Source organism: Chelonoidis abingdonii, chromosome 7 (assembly GCF_003597395.2).
Source record: "Chelonoidis abingdonii isolate Lonesome George chromosome 7, CheloAbing_2.0, whole genome shotgun sequence".
Classification (NCBI taxonomy): domain Eukaryota; kingdom Metazoa; phylum Chordata; order Testudines; family Testudinidae; genus Chelonoidis; species Chelonoidis abingdonii.
Window position 1 is genome coordinate 47,714,204 of NC_133775.1, and position 17,601 is coordinate 47,731,804.

Sequence of the window (17,601 nt, forward strand, 5' to 3'; positions counted from 1 at the left end):
CTTAAATATCTTAGAAACAGTAGCCAATCAGTTGTTTTAATTGTCATATTTGAATTCAGCACATCAAAATACATAATAAATACCACATTTTATCTCTGAAGCAGACAACTTCTCAAAAATTGTAGACCAGTGTTATTAATACCTGTCTAATAGCTGGAGTTCCCTCCCCTGGAGAAGTATCCTTAGGGAAAGAGGGTACCACAATATCTAGAAATAAGGTCCCAAATATGAGATTGTTTCCTCTCTACTATAGTTCGATGCTCTTCTTCCCTGGGACTTTCATCTTCCTCAACAGCACAGAGACTGTCAGATCAGAGGCAGGACTGTTCTATGTCCCAGAAAGTCACATCTATGTACCCGTCTCCCTCAACTTCCAGTTCAGCCACTATGGTCTCACACGTGGTCTGAGGGCTAGAAGCTCCTTGCATAGAATGCACACATACACCACCTGCCTGTAGGGCAGGTAATTATACATGTTGCCTTGGGTGCAATAAATTGCGTAGCGCCTCACTTTGTTGCTGGAGTTCTGCCTGCATTCTCTTTTTACTCCTGCAATTGGTTCCTTTGTTTATATTAAGGAGGTGTTTTGGGTTTAAGTTTAAAGAATGTTGTGTTCTAGCCCCTGCTCACATACCACCTGTAAACTGCCTCTCAAAACTCCCGTTTGCTAGCTCCTCTAGATGCTTAGGAGTGGGCTTTTTAAAGCCCTGTCTCCCTGAGAAGCCCTGCCCCCTGGTTAAGGATTGTTGGGTGCTAAAAGACTTAGGGATCACAGCCTCATTAAGAAGCTGTCTTGCATAGCAGGCTGCTAGGATCAGCACACACAGGGTCCCCCAAACAGATTGAAAGATACTGTGTGTGCTGTCAAGCAGCAAGTATACCACAATCCAGATACACACTTAGCCACTCCTGTTTGCTAGAAACATGTCAGTGGCCTCAGTTTTCAGGTACCCAAATTTGGAGGCTGATTTTCAGAGGTAGCTTTGATGACCAGGTCACTTATTGATGTGCCTGACTGCAGGAAACCACATTTGCAGATTTTAGAATAAGTAAATGCTGTGTTTAGATACTCTAGTCTTTTTGAAAGCACAGACCTGAAGATGGGAGCTCAACATTACTGGGCAGAGTCTGCCATCTTTAACTCACTTTAAGCAGCATAAATGGTCTGTATGAAGTCCCATTGATTTCAAGTGATCTATTTGTATACTAATATGCTATTCAAATGACTGGATGTAGAAGACAGAGTTCTATAGTCTAGTAAGATACAATACCAGACTGGAGAAAAAAGTTTACAATAAGTTTGTTCTATTATAAAACCTCATCAGTATGATATTGTACTACAGTAACATTACGTATGTATGTTGTCAGGCAACTGTTGTCACTCCTACAAAACAGTTAAATATTCTTTTAACAAACATTCAAATTTATTCCTTCAACTTGTGATGCCTGGATAGAAGATTCATGTCAGAAGAGCACCCACTGCAACATCTAAAGTTAAAAACAGAAGTCAGATGCAAAGACAGGTGTGGCCTTAAGAACCATAGATGTCTCGTTGATCTTCTGGTGAAGCTATAAGCCAAATCTCAGTAAAAGGAAATTTCCATTTGGTTCTTCCCTTCTATCTGGTGACAGTTTTAATCCTGTCTAATTATGAGATACTTCCTTAACTTCAATGAATGGTATTAAATTGAATTAAAATAGAATCATAAGTATGCCAGTAGAATAGAAGTCTTCCCTACCAATATATACGCATTTAAATTAAAAGATTGTATAAATGAAATTAGGATGCAAAATGTATTTTACTTGTAATCAAAATATGCTTTTCCCCTAAACCAGGGAAATAATTAAAGACCAACAATACTAAAATGGCAAAGAGTGCATTTATATAAAGCCCAGCATGAGAGATCTTTTGTGATGCTTTGGCTCAATAATACAACATTATTGCAAGGTATCATTATTGCAAGGTATCCATCAGATTTTAGAACTACAGTGGGATTAATGCTACTAAAAGACAAGAGTAGCAGCATAGGAAGCCAAATGTTAGCATGGCAGGTCCATCACAGACTCATGGTGATATGTTTTGTCTAGAAGTTACTGATCCTTCAGGTGTTTTATTTTGTCCACATGGAGCATTTCACAAAGATCATTTTAGGAGAACCCCAGATGAAAGGTGTTCTACACATGTCAGATATTGTTCTAAGGCCAAGTTAACATAAGAACAGCCATACTGGGCCAGACCAAAGGTCCATCCAGCCAAGTGTCTCAGAGGGAATAACTAAAACAGGCAATCAAGTGATCCACCCATTTCCATCTTCTGGCAAGCAGAGGCTAAGGACACCATCTCTGCCCCTCCTAGCTAAATTAAGCTAATAATCATTGAGGAACCTATCCTCCATGAATTTTGAATCCTGTTATAGTCTTGGCCTTCACAACGTCCTTTGGCAAAGAGTTCCACAGTTTGGCTGTGTGTTGTGTGGAGAAACACTTGTTTAATTTTTCCCCGTCCATGTGAAGTCAAGTGTAAACATCTCCTCTCCTTAAATTCTTCCTCAATCCTGTTGGTAGCATAGGCGGGGCAGAGTTTGCCTCCTTATGAATAAGATGACATCTGTACTGCCATATTGTGTTCTGGACCCTAATAAGCTTTTCAGGAACCCTGCTGCAGCTGCTCAGGTATCCCGGGGGAGGGAGAGGATTGGAGAAAGTAGTACAGCCTGGTACTGATCTAATAGGAATGGATTCACAACAGTTTGCCAAGAGATGCACCATTCTTCTTAGCTATGGAGCTGCTGCACTCACCCTTCAGCACCCTACTAGGGAGACAGTACCTGCTTATCCTAGACCATAATGTACCTTCCATTGTACAAGACAGGATACTCATGGCACAGGACTACTTACAAATGGAATGCTCTGGGCTGGTCTCTAGAACAGGAATAGCCTGTTGAAATAGGTATTATCAGGCTATAGTTGACTTGGAAGAACACAGGAGGGATCCCCCCCAGCTTCAGACCCTCACACTTCAGTGGATGTATTTCAGATCTACATAGGCCTAGTGAAGGGAATGTAGAACACATTTGATATTTTTAGGAATTCTGGGCCAAACTCGTCTGGTGGAGCTCTGCTAAAAAGCAGTAGAGTTGCACCAGAAATAAACTAAAAGCAGGCTTTTACAAAGTTACAATGGCATAAATCCAGAATTACTATCAGAGCCTTGTACTTAATATCCTGGTACCAATGTACTCTGAGCAATTAGTAGCATAGAAATGTCTCAAAACTAAGTGTCTCCCCCCCCGACCCCAACACCTTCCCCAATGTTTTTTTGTTATGCACAACTGGCATCAGAATGTTCCTGTAAACCTCAGCATAAATTGCAGTGCAGACATACAGCTTTTTGCTTTCTTACTTTAACATTACACAGTACCGCAAGTGGTTTCATGCTGCTGTACCCTGAGCATTAAATATATAAGATCTAAGATGCTTAAAATTTTACTCTTTTAGTAAAATAAATTGAAAGTAATTCCAAAGGGTTTTTGTAGTACCATTTTCTTTTTGAACTCAAGATCTTCTTAGCATTTTCATTGTGCTTCCTAACTATAAACACACACGAGTTCTCTGAATGGTGTCTTCAAAGACAACATGAAAAGTCATTCCATTTTTAAACAGAACAGTCTTCATTAGCTCTGAACAATCAGAAATATCTTGCTTGTATGATTCAGTGGTTTAAAAAGAGGGTGTATGGACTATACACAACATAACATTTCTCAGGGAGTGTTTTAGGCAGAATCACTACCATGAACAGAAGACAGCCATGTGTTTTCTTTTTTAACTATAGCACATAAATATAGGCTTTTATCTGTAAAAAATATCTACAGAGTAGCGGGTCTACTTTTAATATTTTACATTATGTGGATTAAATAGAATTTATTGTATGAAATTGGAATATGACTTTTGAATGACAATTTCAAAAGCTTCTTCCCCATTTTACTGTTAACAGTTAGCATGTTCTCTGAAGACAACTATGCCTATTAAAGACTATTCAGCTCATTAGTCCTTATCAATTCCTGCTTAATATATTTTAACTTATGGATTAACAAAGTCAGGCTCAAGTTTCGGAGGGTGACAAAGCACAAATCAGTTAGGATGATATATTTCAGTGTAGAATCCTACATGACATTAGATAAATATGCCAACCAAGTGTGAAGTTGGCTTCTAACAATGAAAGGGAATACAGGTGACAACTTTTCAAGTCAGAGCTGCTGACACTTAAGAGTTAAAAATAACAGCAAGACATGAATAAGATGACAACTAAATAGAGAGGGTTTATAGTCTATTGAATGCAAGTGAGACTAAACAGAGAAAGGAAAACAGGGAATGTGTTTTGAGCCTGCATTCTCAAGTTTATGGGACCATCCATCAGGATTAATACTTTTAATATTTATACTCTGGGAGCACAGAAGTCATTTATAAATGAACAAACATTTGTTTCTCTGAATGGTCTTAGACTGAAATAGGTCCTATAAAAAGTTAATGCCTTCAGAGACTTTTCCTCTGAAAATAGATTTGCAGTCAATATCTAAGATTCTGAGCAAAATGACTGTCAACTTCACAGTTTCAAGGTAACTGAACCTGTATTCCCCATCCGTGGTCCACCCAGGGCTCCAACTTTAGGAGTGACTCCCAGCTGGCACATCTCACGGGCAGAGACCTGCATCTCACTTCCTCCTGACTAAGGATTTTAAGGCTGCACAGCTTTGTGCCTTATATTGTAATATCTCCAGTAAATGAGATTGTCTAGAAGGCCCACACCTGTGCTTTGCTAGCTCTCCAAGGTCTGTGACCAATGTATTGCCCACAGTTAGAAGTTACAACACAACTCCTTTAAAGGATGTACCTCTATTCTAAAAGGTAAAAAAAGCATTACGGGGGACGTGGGGGGGAGAAGATGAGAGAAGAGAAGGAAAAGGAAAAACAAAAACAATAAGAACCTACATGCATGCTTAAAAGCTTACAAGATGTCAACTCCCAGCTCCAACCTAGGGCTCTGGTAGGTTTTAGTCCTTCAAAAGCCACAACTGGGTTTCCCCCATAGTCACAAGTTCATCAGTCTTAGTTCCAGAACCACAAATGCTGGGCAGGTCAGACATTTCTTTACATAACTCAGATTTTTTACCTTCACCTTCTCTAACAGATAGATAGTCAGCAAACAATGACCCTCTCCTCTGGGGATCTTGTCACAAGGCTTTTTTGGGGGCCCTAAATGTAGCTGGAGAGTTTGCATTAACTTCTTACTCTAGGGGTTCCACAGAGATAGTAAACTGCATACAGGCAACTGTCTTTTTGAAAAAACCTCAGGTAAGACATCATTGCTCTTTGCCAATAAATAGCTTTCTTGTGTCTCTGTCTTTCTAGGACCTCTCACCAATTTACAGCTCTTAGCAGTCCTCTCCCTGTCCCAGTGCCTGAGGTTTACACCTGGGAAGGTTCTCTCACTCACAACATCTCCTCTGGAACCACACAGTCTTCCAAAGCAAGCCTGATCAGCAACCCTCTGAGTATAATTGTTTTTCCATACAAAGGAACCTCAGGGCTCCACAGAAAGTGTTTTCTTAATGACAATCTGAAAAAGTTACATCAGACCCCTAGTTGACAAGCAATTATCACCTTGCACCATAAGGTTATAAAAAGCATCACAATGTTTCAGCAGCTCTAACTCACATGAGCAGTAAGGGGATATATTTGGATATTACACTGGTGGGGGTTAATACATAGGACATCACTGAACAACACTGATGTATGCAGTTCCACTTACTATGGTAGCACTCCCAACATACAAGCATGGCATCACAGGACGCTTCATCCAGGACACCCTCTGTTGACCTCTTCTCTGAGCCCAAGACAGTCTGCCTCTAGCTATGCCTTCCACAGCCCAGCCTTCTGGCCAAGTAACCTCTCTCCATTCCTGAGAAAACAAAAAGTCATCTAAGGAATCCATACCAACTGCCAAACAAAGAAGATTTATACCCATGTCAAGCAGAGGAGACGTTATCTGCTCCAACCACACTCTCAGAGTCCTTTACTTGCTCCTTTGACTAAGCACTGCCTTTCCAGCTTTGTTTCTGGAGAAGCTTCTTTATAACAAGTTTCTCCACTACTTCACCTCACTATGCACTTTAACAGCTTCACCTAGAGAAGCACTTTACTTATTACAGGCCATATTCCAGGGCCTGTCACAGGAATCTGACCTGCTCCCAATGACTCTTTCCTACCCACCTTCACCAGACTTTTCCCACATAAATAGACCACCTCTTATACTTCTTTTCTGAGTCTCTCCCCAGTTGAGATCTCCCCCATTTATGTAACCCTCTCTGACCCTTTCACAGCTGGCATCACTAACTGTAATTAAGATACCAGATCTGGATCAGCTGAAGGATAACTACTAACTCATAGGCAAGGCTGAGGCCAGTTCTCCTTAAATGGTCAGCTGGCCTGTGGCAATACAGTGCCCTGAAATGTACACAAATTGAATTAAATTCATAATACTAATGTAATGTTCTGAGACATTAAACAGCGTATATGAACAACCCATGTAGTTTCATGCTTTATTTTGCTATCACTAGGAAATGTTAGTGGAATTGCAACCTTATTACATACAGCTGGCCTTGGGTCCTTCCTTTACCAGAGTTTTTGATTTTCATCCCTCAAATACATATGAATATTGAAGCAGTTTCTGCCCGTGGAAAGAGAAAGGTATTTTTGAGAAAGGTGATTTACATGTAGCTTCTCCCATTACTATACTGTGAAGTGGGATGCAAGATTGGTTGTGATATTTGAAAATTAGATTTAGCTTGATTTATATTTTTCTCCAAAGATCCTATTGTTAGGTGGTCATATAAGGATTTACTAATTTAGGAGCCTAATCTAAAGACCGTTGAAATCAATGGCAAGACTCCATTTGAGTTCAGCAGGCTTTGGTTTACACCGTGGGGGCAAATGTTCCTAATACTGTAGTTTGAGAAAAAAGCATCAGTTTGAATAATAAGTCAGAATAACCCTGTTAGTGTAGACTAAAGAGTCTGTGCCTAAGCTTTTACTCAACAGGGAGGAAATAACTTTTATAACATCCCTTTGCAGCATGCCATTAAAAATACACTCTCAAGATTCCTTGTGAACCAGTGGGGGAAAAGAATATGCACTGCACAAGTGTCAAGAATCGTAGTAATAATGTTGAAAAATGATTTGCAAATGCTGGTAGTGTGGGTGCCTAATTTGGTGGATTGACAGGTCTAAGTTTGTAGACAATTTTTCAGAGTGTTCCAAGGAATCTACTTACAGAAGCTACTTTGTGGGTCCTAATTTATTTCACCATATGCTTTGAGTTCTGAAATGTGTTCTCATGCTTCATTTTTTTTGAGAATATAGATTGTTTTTTATGCAAATGTGTATGGATTCAAAGGTATTCAAATGAGTGTGTTAGCAATTATTGCACCAGATTCAAGCTAACAGATATTATTCACTTTGTAAGCAATTGTAGAGTTTTTGATTTGCCTTGCCTTGAAGTTTAGCTGTGTACTGGATTAAGAAATAATTCTGGAAGGTTTTGAGAGCAGTTTTTCTGCCTATGTTATGAATGCTTCACTTTCAAGTTTAATTTAAAAAAACCCCCTCATTTTATACAATAAACTTGAAAGATTCATCGTCCTGGGCTGTCTTCAACCAGCTAAGCTGGCAACGTAGTGGTCAGGACACCAGTAGAACACTTGTCCTTAATGATAATTTATGTACATTTTGAAAATAAATAAAAGTCTATACATCAAAGTTCATATCTATACTGATTACTGTAATTTGGGAATCTGGGCCGCTCCAGGTCCCAGCATGCCAAGCGCATGCTTGTGGAAGGTCCACAGAAATAAGGCATCCCAGTCCTTTCAATGTCTCTTCATACGGAAACCTTTCTATGCTTCTAACCATTTTCTTCATTTGTCTCTATTCTGTTCTGCTGGAGAATGGTTCCGGATTGTCCCATAAATCTTTGGTCTCTAATGCCCCACACTTTTCCTGCCCTGCCAACGGTCCATAAATCCATGCCCCTGAAGATAGCATGGAAAAGGAATTCTGTAAGGTAGAAAGTCATAGAGCTTCCTAACTGGATTTCCTAACATTCCTCTTCTCAGTGCTTTATCTACAGAAGAGAAGTAGTTAGGAAAAGACTATTTCCTATTGCCCTGAGACAGAGCAACAAGTCAATGAAAAGCCAAATAGATGAAGCCTTACATGTTTGTTTGTTTTTAAACCAAATGATTTCTTAATGGTCTGTGCTGTGTACATGAAATATGCATAATCCAAAGGAAAATCATTAAAAAAAAATTAAAACAATCTTTCACAAAGGATAAAAAGCTGCTTGGATGGATTAGTGAAACATGGCTATTTTTTTAATCAGGCCACGAGTATTTTAACAATTGACCATAATAAAAACTCTTTACAATGAGAAATATTGTTGAACTGGGAGCCAAAGGTTATAGTGAATAAAGCTGGCTTTATGGAGTACAAGCTACAGCATTTTGTTCCTTCTATTAGCTACACCATCTGGCCAATGGCTAGAGTTCATGCACATTTCAGGCAACTACATTTCATGACTACTCTGGGGTCAGAAAGGCAAGTGCTACTACCTACCCTGCCGCACGTTAGCACAGCAGCTTGCAAGACTGAAGATTAGTGCACTTGTTCTTCCTTGATTTATTTTACATAACAGATCCCTCCCAGCAACATAAAATAAATTACTACCACCAATTTGTTGACAGGTAAGGTTCCTTTCCGCTTTGTAATAATAAGTTCAAAGAAGTAGTCTTTGTTTGCCTTCTGAGACATTCTACCTTTTCCTCTTTGTAACTGGAAGATTTTTGTTTCATTATCATTCCAGTTCATGATAGATTTGCTATTTACTGAATTCTAGCATGCCTGATTGTACTAATCTTTCAAATTCCAACACAACGCTGTAAAGAAGAAAAAGAAAACTTTCTCAAATCAACCGATTGACAATAAATTCTTAGAAGCAAATGTATTGGTACACTAGGCTTGAAAATTACTGTCAACTTTCTGTACTCACAGTGTCTGTTTCTGTGGATTTTAAACCCAGCTGCCAGTTGAGTTTGAAAATTAATTTCACACATTTGAATCACTATATCATGAGTAAGGTGATCAGAATTCTTTTGTTATAAAATCTCAGAAGCTGGAAATGTCTATGTATCTATTGGGTTTCTGAGAAGTGCTAAAGGATCCCCCACCCCAGCCTAAGGGGAGGACCCACAGGAACTCAGAACCCCACTGATTTCAGGGGACAACTAATAAAAGAACAGGGACAGGAGTGCAGTCAAAGGGTCATAAGAAGGGAGCCTGATGGGGACACCGAGTAGAGAACCCTGGACTGCGCCCACTGCTCCTCGAAGGCGTCAAGGGAGCCAGTGGATGCTGCCCAGAGGAACTCCGGGAAAGGTCTATGTATCTATTGGGTTCCTGGGAAGTGGGCGGGAGAAGCCCACTTCCTTTAGCAGTGCTCCTTTAGTGCTTAAAGCACTGCTCCTTTAGCAGTGGGGGAGAAGCCCGCCCACTGCTAAAGGATCCCCCCCGCCCAGCCTAAGGGGAGGACCCACAGGACCACAGAAGCCCACTGATTACGGGGGACAACTAATAAAAGAACAGGGACGGGAGTGCGGTAAGAGGGTCATAAAAAGGGAACCTGATGGGGACACCGAGTAGAGACCCCCGGACAGCGCCCACTGCTCCTCGAAGGCGTCGAGAGCCAGTGGATGCCGCCCAGAGGAACTCCGGGAAAGGTCTATGTATCTATTGGGTTTCCGGGAAGTGGGCGGGCTCCACTAAAGGATCCCCCCCCAGCCTAATGGGAGGACCCACAGGACCACAGAAGCCCACTGATTACGGGGGGCAACTAATAAAAGAACAGGGATGGGAGTGCGGTAAGAGGGTCATAAAAAGGGAACCTGACGGGGACACCGAGCAGAGAACGCCGGACAGCGCCCACTGCTCCTCGAAGGCGTCGAGAGCCAGTGGATGCTGCCCAGAGGAACTCCAGGAAAGGTCTATGTAGCGGGGTGGTCACCCATTCCCTGGCATGGAAAAGGTTACAGCCAGCCCTGGGAGAGGGCTGGAGCTGCCAGCCAAAAGCTAGGCTGACTGGGGAAGCAGCCACAGCTGGGCCATGCCCCAATCAGATCTCAGCTGGCTCTGATAAGAGGCCTGTGAGCCAGGAGCTAGATACATTCCCTCTCCAACTTCAGAGGGAGAAGGACCTAGCTGCCTGGGAGCAGAGCAGAGCAGAGCAGAGCAGAGCAGAGCAGAGGCGAGGCGAGGCGAGGCGAGGCGAGGCGAGGCGAGGCAAGGCGAGGCGAGGCAAGGCAAGGCAAGGCAAGGCGAGAGGAGCTATGGAGTGCCTGCCTAGCAGCTCCCCAGGCTGCAGGCCCTGTGCAAGGCCAAAACAGGTACTGAGGTTGTAGAGGCTGTAGCCCAGGGATTAGGCAAAGACAGTAGGTTCAAACCCTGCTTTGTCAGTGATTAATGGCTTATACACTGCAGTGTGCCCTAGTGAGTGAGGGCTAGATGGTGACTAGCAGTAGCCATAGAGTGAGGTGAGGTGGGGATAGAGGATTTGGGGTTCCCCAGGGAGGGGAGATAAAACTCATAATTGTGGAGGTACTGCCAGGAGGCAGCACCCAAGGTAAAGAGGCACTGAGGTCTCGGGGGGACATGGGACCAGTGGCAGGTGGGACATCTCCTGGTAGAGGGTGTCCCTGAGGCTGGAGAGCTAATTCCCTGGACAACCAGCAGGAGGTGCCTCACTGGATGAGTCCTTGCTTCTCCACAGTCTAGTTTTACAAACTTGAGATAAGACAACAGGAAATAATTTTATTATTATGAGTCCTCTGTACTTGTGCAGTGCCTTTTGTAGAAGGATCACTAAGCACTATATAAATAATCTTTCTAACACCTCTATAAAAGTACCAAGTGTTATGTGTATCCAATTTACAGACAGTGAAATGGCGGTACAGAGGGGATGGCCATGACACTTCAAATGTGAAATCAATGGAACTGAAATTCATTTTTCAGCAGAGATTGGCCGGGGGAAATCAGGATCCTTATTTTGATGTCTGAGTATAGAGTTAGAGATAGAAAATTTCCCATTATCACTCAGTGAATTAGTTCCAGAAAAAGAAACAGGATCTACAACTCTGGTCCAGACTCCAAATCATACATAGCAGAGAGCTCTACCTTACATGAAATATTAAGTGGTATGGTAAGGCACCTTCTTCACCTCACCACACTTGGTGTTTACCCTTCTGGTGGTGGGGACCTGGAGTAAATCAGTCACACTCTGGAGAGTTTTTATTCCTCACTTGAGTCTTTAATTCTTTGGTATTTACACGATGGGCATCGGGGTAGACTCCAGGAGTAATTTTCATCCAAACAGAAAGAAATAAGTTTGTAAAACACAAAAGGAATACCTCTCCCTGTCCCTCTTTGGGATGTCGACTCATTATGCTGGCCTCTGGGTGCTAGTGCTTCCCCAAACAGTCTGTTAGCCTGCTTGCTTCCCTTATCAGGAGGAAAGCAGCCTTTCACCTAAGAGAAGCCTTCCCCCAGCTGTCATTAATGGTATATCAGAATGTAGAACACACTTATCTTAGGCCCAGTTTCTGTAAGCTGATCTGCACAGGAGACCCCTACACATGTGTGGATCAAATGGCAGGACTGAGGCCTCAGTTCCATATAGCCATGTTTATTTCAGCACTGTTTGCTAACCCCATGTTCCATCCATGATATGAATGTAAGTAATGGGAGCATTGATCACAGTAATGGTAGATTCCAGTTTAGAGATAGTTTTACCTCTTGTACGAAAAGTTAATATACACCCTCACTACTATGTCCTTCCATTGGTTTGTACATGAAACTCCCATAGATAACAATGGATTGTCAGGATGTACTGTGCAAATCAGTGGTAGGAATTGGTCATTAGGACATGTTACTCTGAATGCTGATTGGTCTTTTATTAAATATTTGCTACAATATTGAAATACAATGGCAAAATTTAATGGAGAGATATTTTTTGCTTTTATCAGCTTGTGCAGTAAGCACAGGGTAAATATTACCATTACCTCATTGAGGTTGTACAAGGATGTAAGCCAGTGCAGAATCTGGCTGTTTGATATTAACATTATTTCAAATAATTATTTACACACTACTGAGATCTTATTGAATGCATGGACCTATGTTAGTTCCATGGCAAAGGTCAGCTTTAGACAGAACAAAAGTAAACTCTTGTTTCTATAGCCATTGATATGTGCAAGAAAGCTAAATTACAATGTAATAATACAAAATAATATGTTCATTCAGGATGCTGCAGAAAAGAGACTCAAGTCTTCTAAAATGGCATCTAAAACTGCAAAGAGTAATTTTGCTCTTTTTTTTACAAAATCTCAAATTTGCTCATTTTTACAAAATCTCAAATTTGCATCCACAGGTTGAGTACAACCTATCTTACCACCTAACAGACTCAAACTATCATACTTATGGAAGAATCATAGAAGATTAGGGTTGGAAGAAACCTCATGAGGTCATCTAGTCCAATCCATTGCTCAAAGCAGGACCAATCCCAACTAAATTATCCCAGCCAGGACTTTGTCAAGCTGGGCCTTAAAAACCTCTAAGGATGGAGATTCCACCACCTCCCTCAGTAACCCATTCCAGTGCTTCACCACCCTCCTAGTGAAAAAGTTTTTCCTAATATCCAACCTAGACCTCCCCCACTGCAGCTTGAGACCATTGCTGCTTGTTCTCTCACCTGACACCACAGAGAACAGCCTAGCTCCATCCTTCAGGTAGGAAGGCTGCTATTAAATCCACCCTCACTCTACTCTTCTGCAGACTAAATAAGCCCAGTTCCCTCTACTTCTCATTGTAAGTCATGTGTTCCAGCCTCCTAATAATTTTTATTTCCCTCTGCTGGACACTCCCTAATTTGTCCACATCCTTTCTGTAGTGGGCAGGTCCAAACTGGATGCAATACTCCAGATGTGCCTCACCAGTGCTGAATAGAGGGGAATAATCACTTCCCTCAATCTGTTGGCAACATTTCTATTAATGCAGCCCAATATTCTGTTAGCCTTCTTGGCAACAAAGGCACACTGCTGACTCATATCCAGTTGCTCATCCACTGTCACCCCTAGGTCCTTTTCTGCAGAACTGCTGCTTACCCAGACAGTCCTCAGCCTGTAGCAGTGCCTGGGATTCTTCTTTCCAAAGTGCAGGACTCTGCACTTGTCTTTGTTGAACCTCATCAGATTTCTTTTGGCTCAGTCCTCCAATTTGTCTAGGTGACTCTGGACCTCATCCATACGCTCCAGCGTATCTACCTCTCCTTCCAGCACAGTGTTATCTGTGAACTTGCTGAGGGTGCAGTCCATCCCATCATTGAGATCATTAATGAAGATATTGAACAAAACTGGATCGCAGGACCGATGCTTGGGGTACTCTGCTTGATACCTGCTTCCAGCTAGACATTGAGCCATTGATCACTACCCATCAAGCCCGACGATCTAGCCAGCATTCTAGCCACCTTACTCATCTAATCCATACTTTTTAATATGCTAGCAAGAATACTGTGGGAGATCATATAAAAAGCTTTGCAAAAATCAAGATATCATGTCCACTGCTTTCCCCATATCCACAGAGCCAGTTATTTCATCATAGAAGGCAATCAGGTTGGTCGGGCATAACTTTCCCATGGTGAATCCATATTGACTGTTCCTGATCACCTCCCTCTTCTCCAAGTGCTTCAAAATGGATTCCTTGAGGACCTGCTCCATGATTTTTTCCAGAGACTGACATTAGGCTGACAAGTCTGTTGTTCCCCAGATTCTCCTCCTGGCATGACATTTGCCTTTTTCTAATAGTCCAGGACCTCCCCCATTCGCAATGAGTTTTCAAAGATAATGGCCAATGGCTCTGTAATCACATCAGCCAACGCCCTCAGCACCGTTGGATGCAGTGCATCCAGCCCCACGCACTTGTGCATGTCCAGAATTTCTAAATAGTCTTTAACCTGTCCTTTCACCGCTGAGGGCTCATCACCTTCCCCCTCCCCAACATACAGCTTGTGAACAGGGCAGAAAGTAAATGCAAACATTTCAACACATGCAATTGTGCCTCCTGTTTTCGAGGTGTTAAGATCCCTTAGGGGAAGGGGAAATGCCTATCAAGTTTCTCTGAAGATAAAGTAAAACAGTATTAGCTCTAGTCCGTAGTCAGATGAGATTTTGCTTGAGTATGGACACCAGAATCAAGTCCAATATTTGGAAATGTTTTTGCAAGTTATTTTTGCAAGTGGGACAGTCACATATGGGCACTGGAAATCACTGTTTGCAAGGGAGATTCTTATGTAACCACTAATACGCTGCTTTTGCTTGTTTGATCTATTTGGCAACTGTGATTGCTGTCTGAAAGCTCAGCTTAATTTCATCTAAACAAAACAAAGATCAAATCTAGCTTTGACGTTAGTCAAATTATTACATATGTGGGCAGTACTATTAGCGCATCTTTACAGCTAGACATTTATTATAAGGCATAGTTTACATGCTTGAAATGGAATTTTAGTCTATCCTTAATTACAGATCATAATTTTAGTGATGGGGTTATTGGAGCAGATAGTTTTTACTGCATTAAATTGAACACTATTATAGTCCTGCATCATAAAGGATTAATAATTGCATTGCTATTAAAACATGCCTTCCATTCTGATAGTGCTTAATTCATTTTCTGTAATCAGTGTAATGGAATAATATTGACAGTAAAGCTAAAGATTATATGGACAGCAAAATGTCATGCATTAGTATTACACAACACAGAAAAGGTTTCCATTTACAGATTTTATTATCAACTGGATTTATGTTCAAAATATCTAATCTGTCCTTTTTATGTGGGAATCCTGTGTTGACCTTCATTATCTCTAGGCAGGCTTAAACTGTGTACAATGTTGCTGTTTAATCAGCTTTATTTTAGCTTTCCTAAAAACAGTCCAGAGAATTATTGAGCTCCATTCCAACCAAATTCAAAACTATTTTTTCCCCCCTTTCCTTTCCAGGAAGGCTTTTCATAGATTTAGCAGCTGGCTAACAATATATCCAATTCTTAGGCTGCCTTTGAACATAGACAAAACTGTCAAACTGTGATCATCTAAAAAGCAGAGACTTAAAGTGTGTTTCCACATGTTTCAAACACATTCATCAGAAATCTCCTACTGTACTTCTAGCAGTGAAGCAGTACAAAAATGTGATCAAAGTGATTGATCTCCTACCAAAATGAGAGTCAAATAAAAAGGCATTTTATGGAGGTCGCTTTTTCAATGTAGTCACAGCATATTATTACAAATAGCAATATACTAAAGAGAGGGTTCTCTACAAGTAGATGTCTGCAGGAGTTCCTATATTACCTCATTACCTGGCGAGTACTCCAAAACAAAGCAATTCACCAAGATTTTTATTTATTTCATTCCCTAAAATATTGCCTCTGGATGACAGTTCTCCAGGGGTTGGAACTAAATACTAACTTGAATTGACAGTGCTGTAAAAAGAGAAAATAAACAGACTATTTGAAGCAGAAGGTTTTCTTAAAAGAATGATATGATATATGCAGATCAGACACATACAGATGTGAGAGACAACAGGTTAGGGACAAAGAGAATCAGTAAAGGTAATTGAATAACTTGCTCTAAATCCTCAGCCAGTGTAAACTAGTGTAGCACCAGTGGCTTCCACGGAGCTATGCTGATTTACACCAGGTGAAAAACCTAGCCCATTATAGTTATTATAAAATAATTAAAATAAACATAACACAGAAAACTGCAGAGTTGCTAGGTAACATGCATTCTTAAGATACAGGCAGCCAATCCTATGATCAGATCCAAAAATATTTTCCGGAATGTGTCAGTTAATTAGGAGCCCATATTCATTGATTTTCACTGAGGTTAAAGTCATTTTTTAAAATGGGGCTTAAACACTTTTGAAAATTCTCTGTGTGCCTATAGAAGGGGAGATACCAAGATGCAGAGTTTGCAGTTGATAGAATTAACCATATGCACCAGCTGAGAATCTGACGACTGTTCAGCACTTTTACACAGCAGAAAACAGCACATACATTTTTCTAACCAGTGATAAACACCTGCCATGAAGGTCCTTTTAATCAAAATATAACAGAATAATTTTACAACGTTGCATCTTCCTATTAGAAAACTTTGCCTTTAGGCTGATAATATTTTTATTTTCAGAATGATCGATGCTACATAACCAAGCTCTCAGAATAGCTTTTGATTAGCTCCTTAACCAATAGCATCCTTTTGTATATTGAAAGGAGAAAATCATGCTTTGAGAACTTTTTTTTCCTAGATGAAAGAACAAGTGAAAGAACTTACATTGTTTCTCTCGTTTTCAGCTAGATGTATTTACTGAATACCCATCAGTAGGACAGCTTTTCTGTTTATTCATAGCAAGGACTGTTCGAGCACCACTTGCAATATCAGATTGAGAAAAGCAGGGAGGTAAAGTGAGGGCCAAGGCTAAATCTTGCTCCTTGTGTGCCGGGCTTCAGATCCCCTGGGGCTGTGTGCACTGGCTACTTTGGAAAGGGAATTACACTGAGTGAGTAGGGGCTGGAGTCCCTCTCTATATGGCTGCAGTGCTAGAGTATCTGACCCCTGAAATTCTGGAGCTGGCTGGCAACATTTCTCAGGATAACAAGAAAACCAGGATCATCCCCCGTCACCTGTAGCTCACCATCCATAATGACAAGGAGCTCAACAAGCTACTGGGAAAAGTTACAATTGCTCAAGGGGTGTCCAACATCCAGGCCATGCTGCTGTCCAAGAAAACGGAGAGTCACAAGACCAAGAGCAAAAAAATTTGGGAATCTTTACTCTAAAAAACTAGGACAGCTTGAGCATTCTGTCTACCTTTGTGTTGACTAAACAGGTTTTGTAGAAGTTCAGAGTAGCTGCCAGTCTAATTTTTAAGGTATCTGTTTCACAAAACTTATTTCAGTTCCTGGGCCCAGTGGTTAGATAACTGTTGTTTGCTCATGAAACAGAGAAACAAGTTAAAATACAAAGTTACCGCTGGCATTGTCTCATTTACTGTATCAGAGGTTCTAAATTACACGCTCATTTTTATGGTTGCTGAAGAGCAAAAACCCTAGAGGACTCACAACTAATGAAACAATATCACTGCAATTAGTGGAACCTTTGTGCCTCAAAGGGAGGGACAAAATTAATTAGCATCTTATTGATGATCAATGGCCTACATGAAATCTATTAGCAGTCTCAGTACAATGCCTTGTGGACAGATACTGCAACTCCATCCTTGCTATTCTTTTCAGAAGGGAATGGGCATGGAGACTAAACTCAAACCTAAGGTTACTTCCCTCCAGATAATGGTTTAGGCATATAACCAAGGAGGTACAGGAAATATCTGCATTCTGTACCTGTTCTGAGGTTATGTAGAGGACTTTAGACTGCAGAGCTATCAAGGTGGTACCTTCCACAAG

At 41.1% G+C, this 17,601-nt stretch overlaps 1 pseudogene; it reads left to right on the forward strand.

The window, feature by feature from the left end:
* The window catches only part of LOC116831217 (histone H2A.J-like), a 114,918-nt pseudogene extending 97,938 nt beyond the window's left edge, over window positions 1-16,980 (forward strand).
* Window positions 16,981-17,601: the final 621 nt, after the last annotated feature.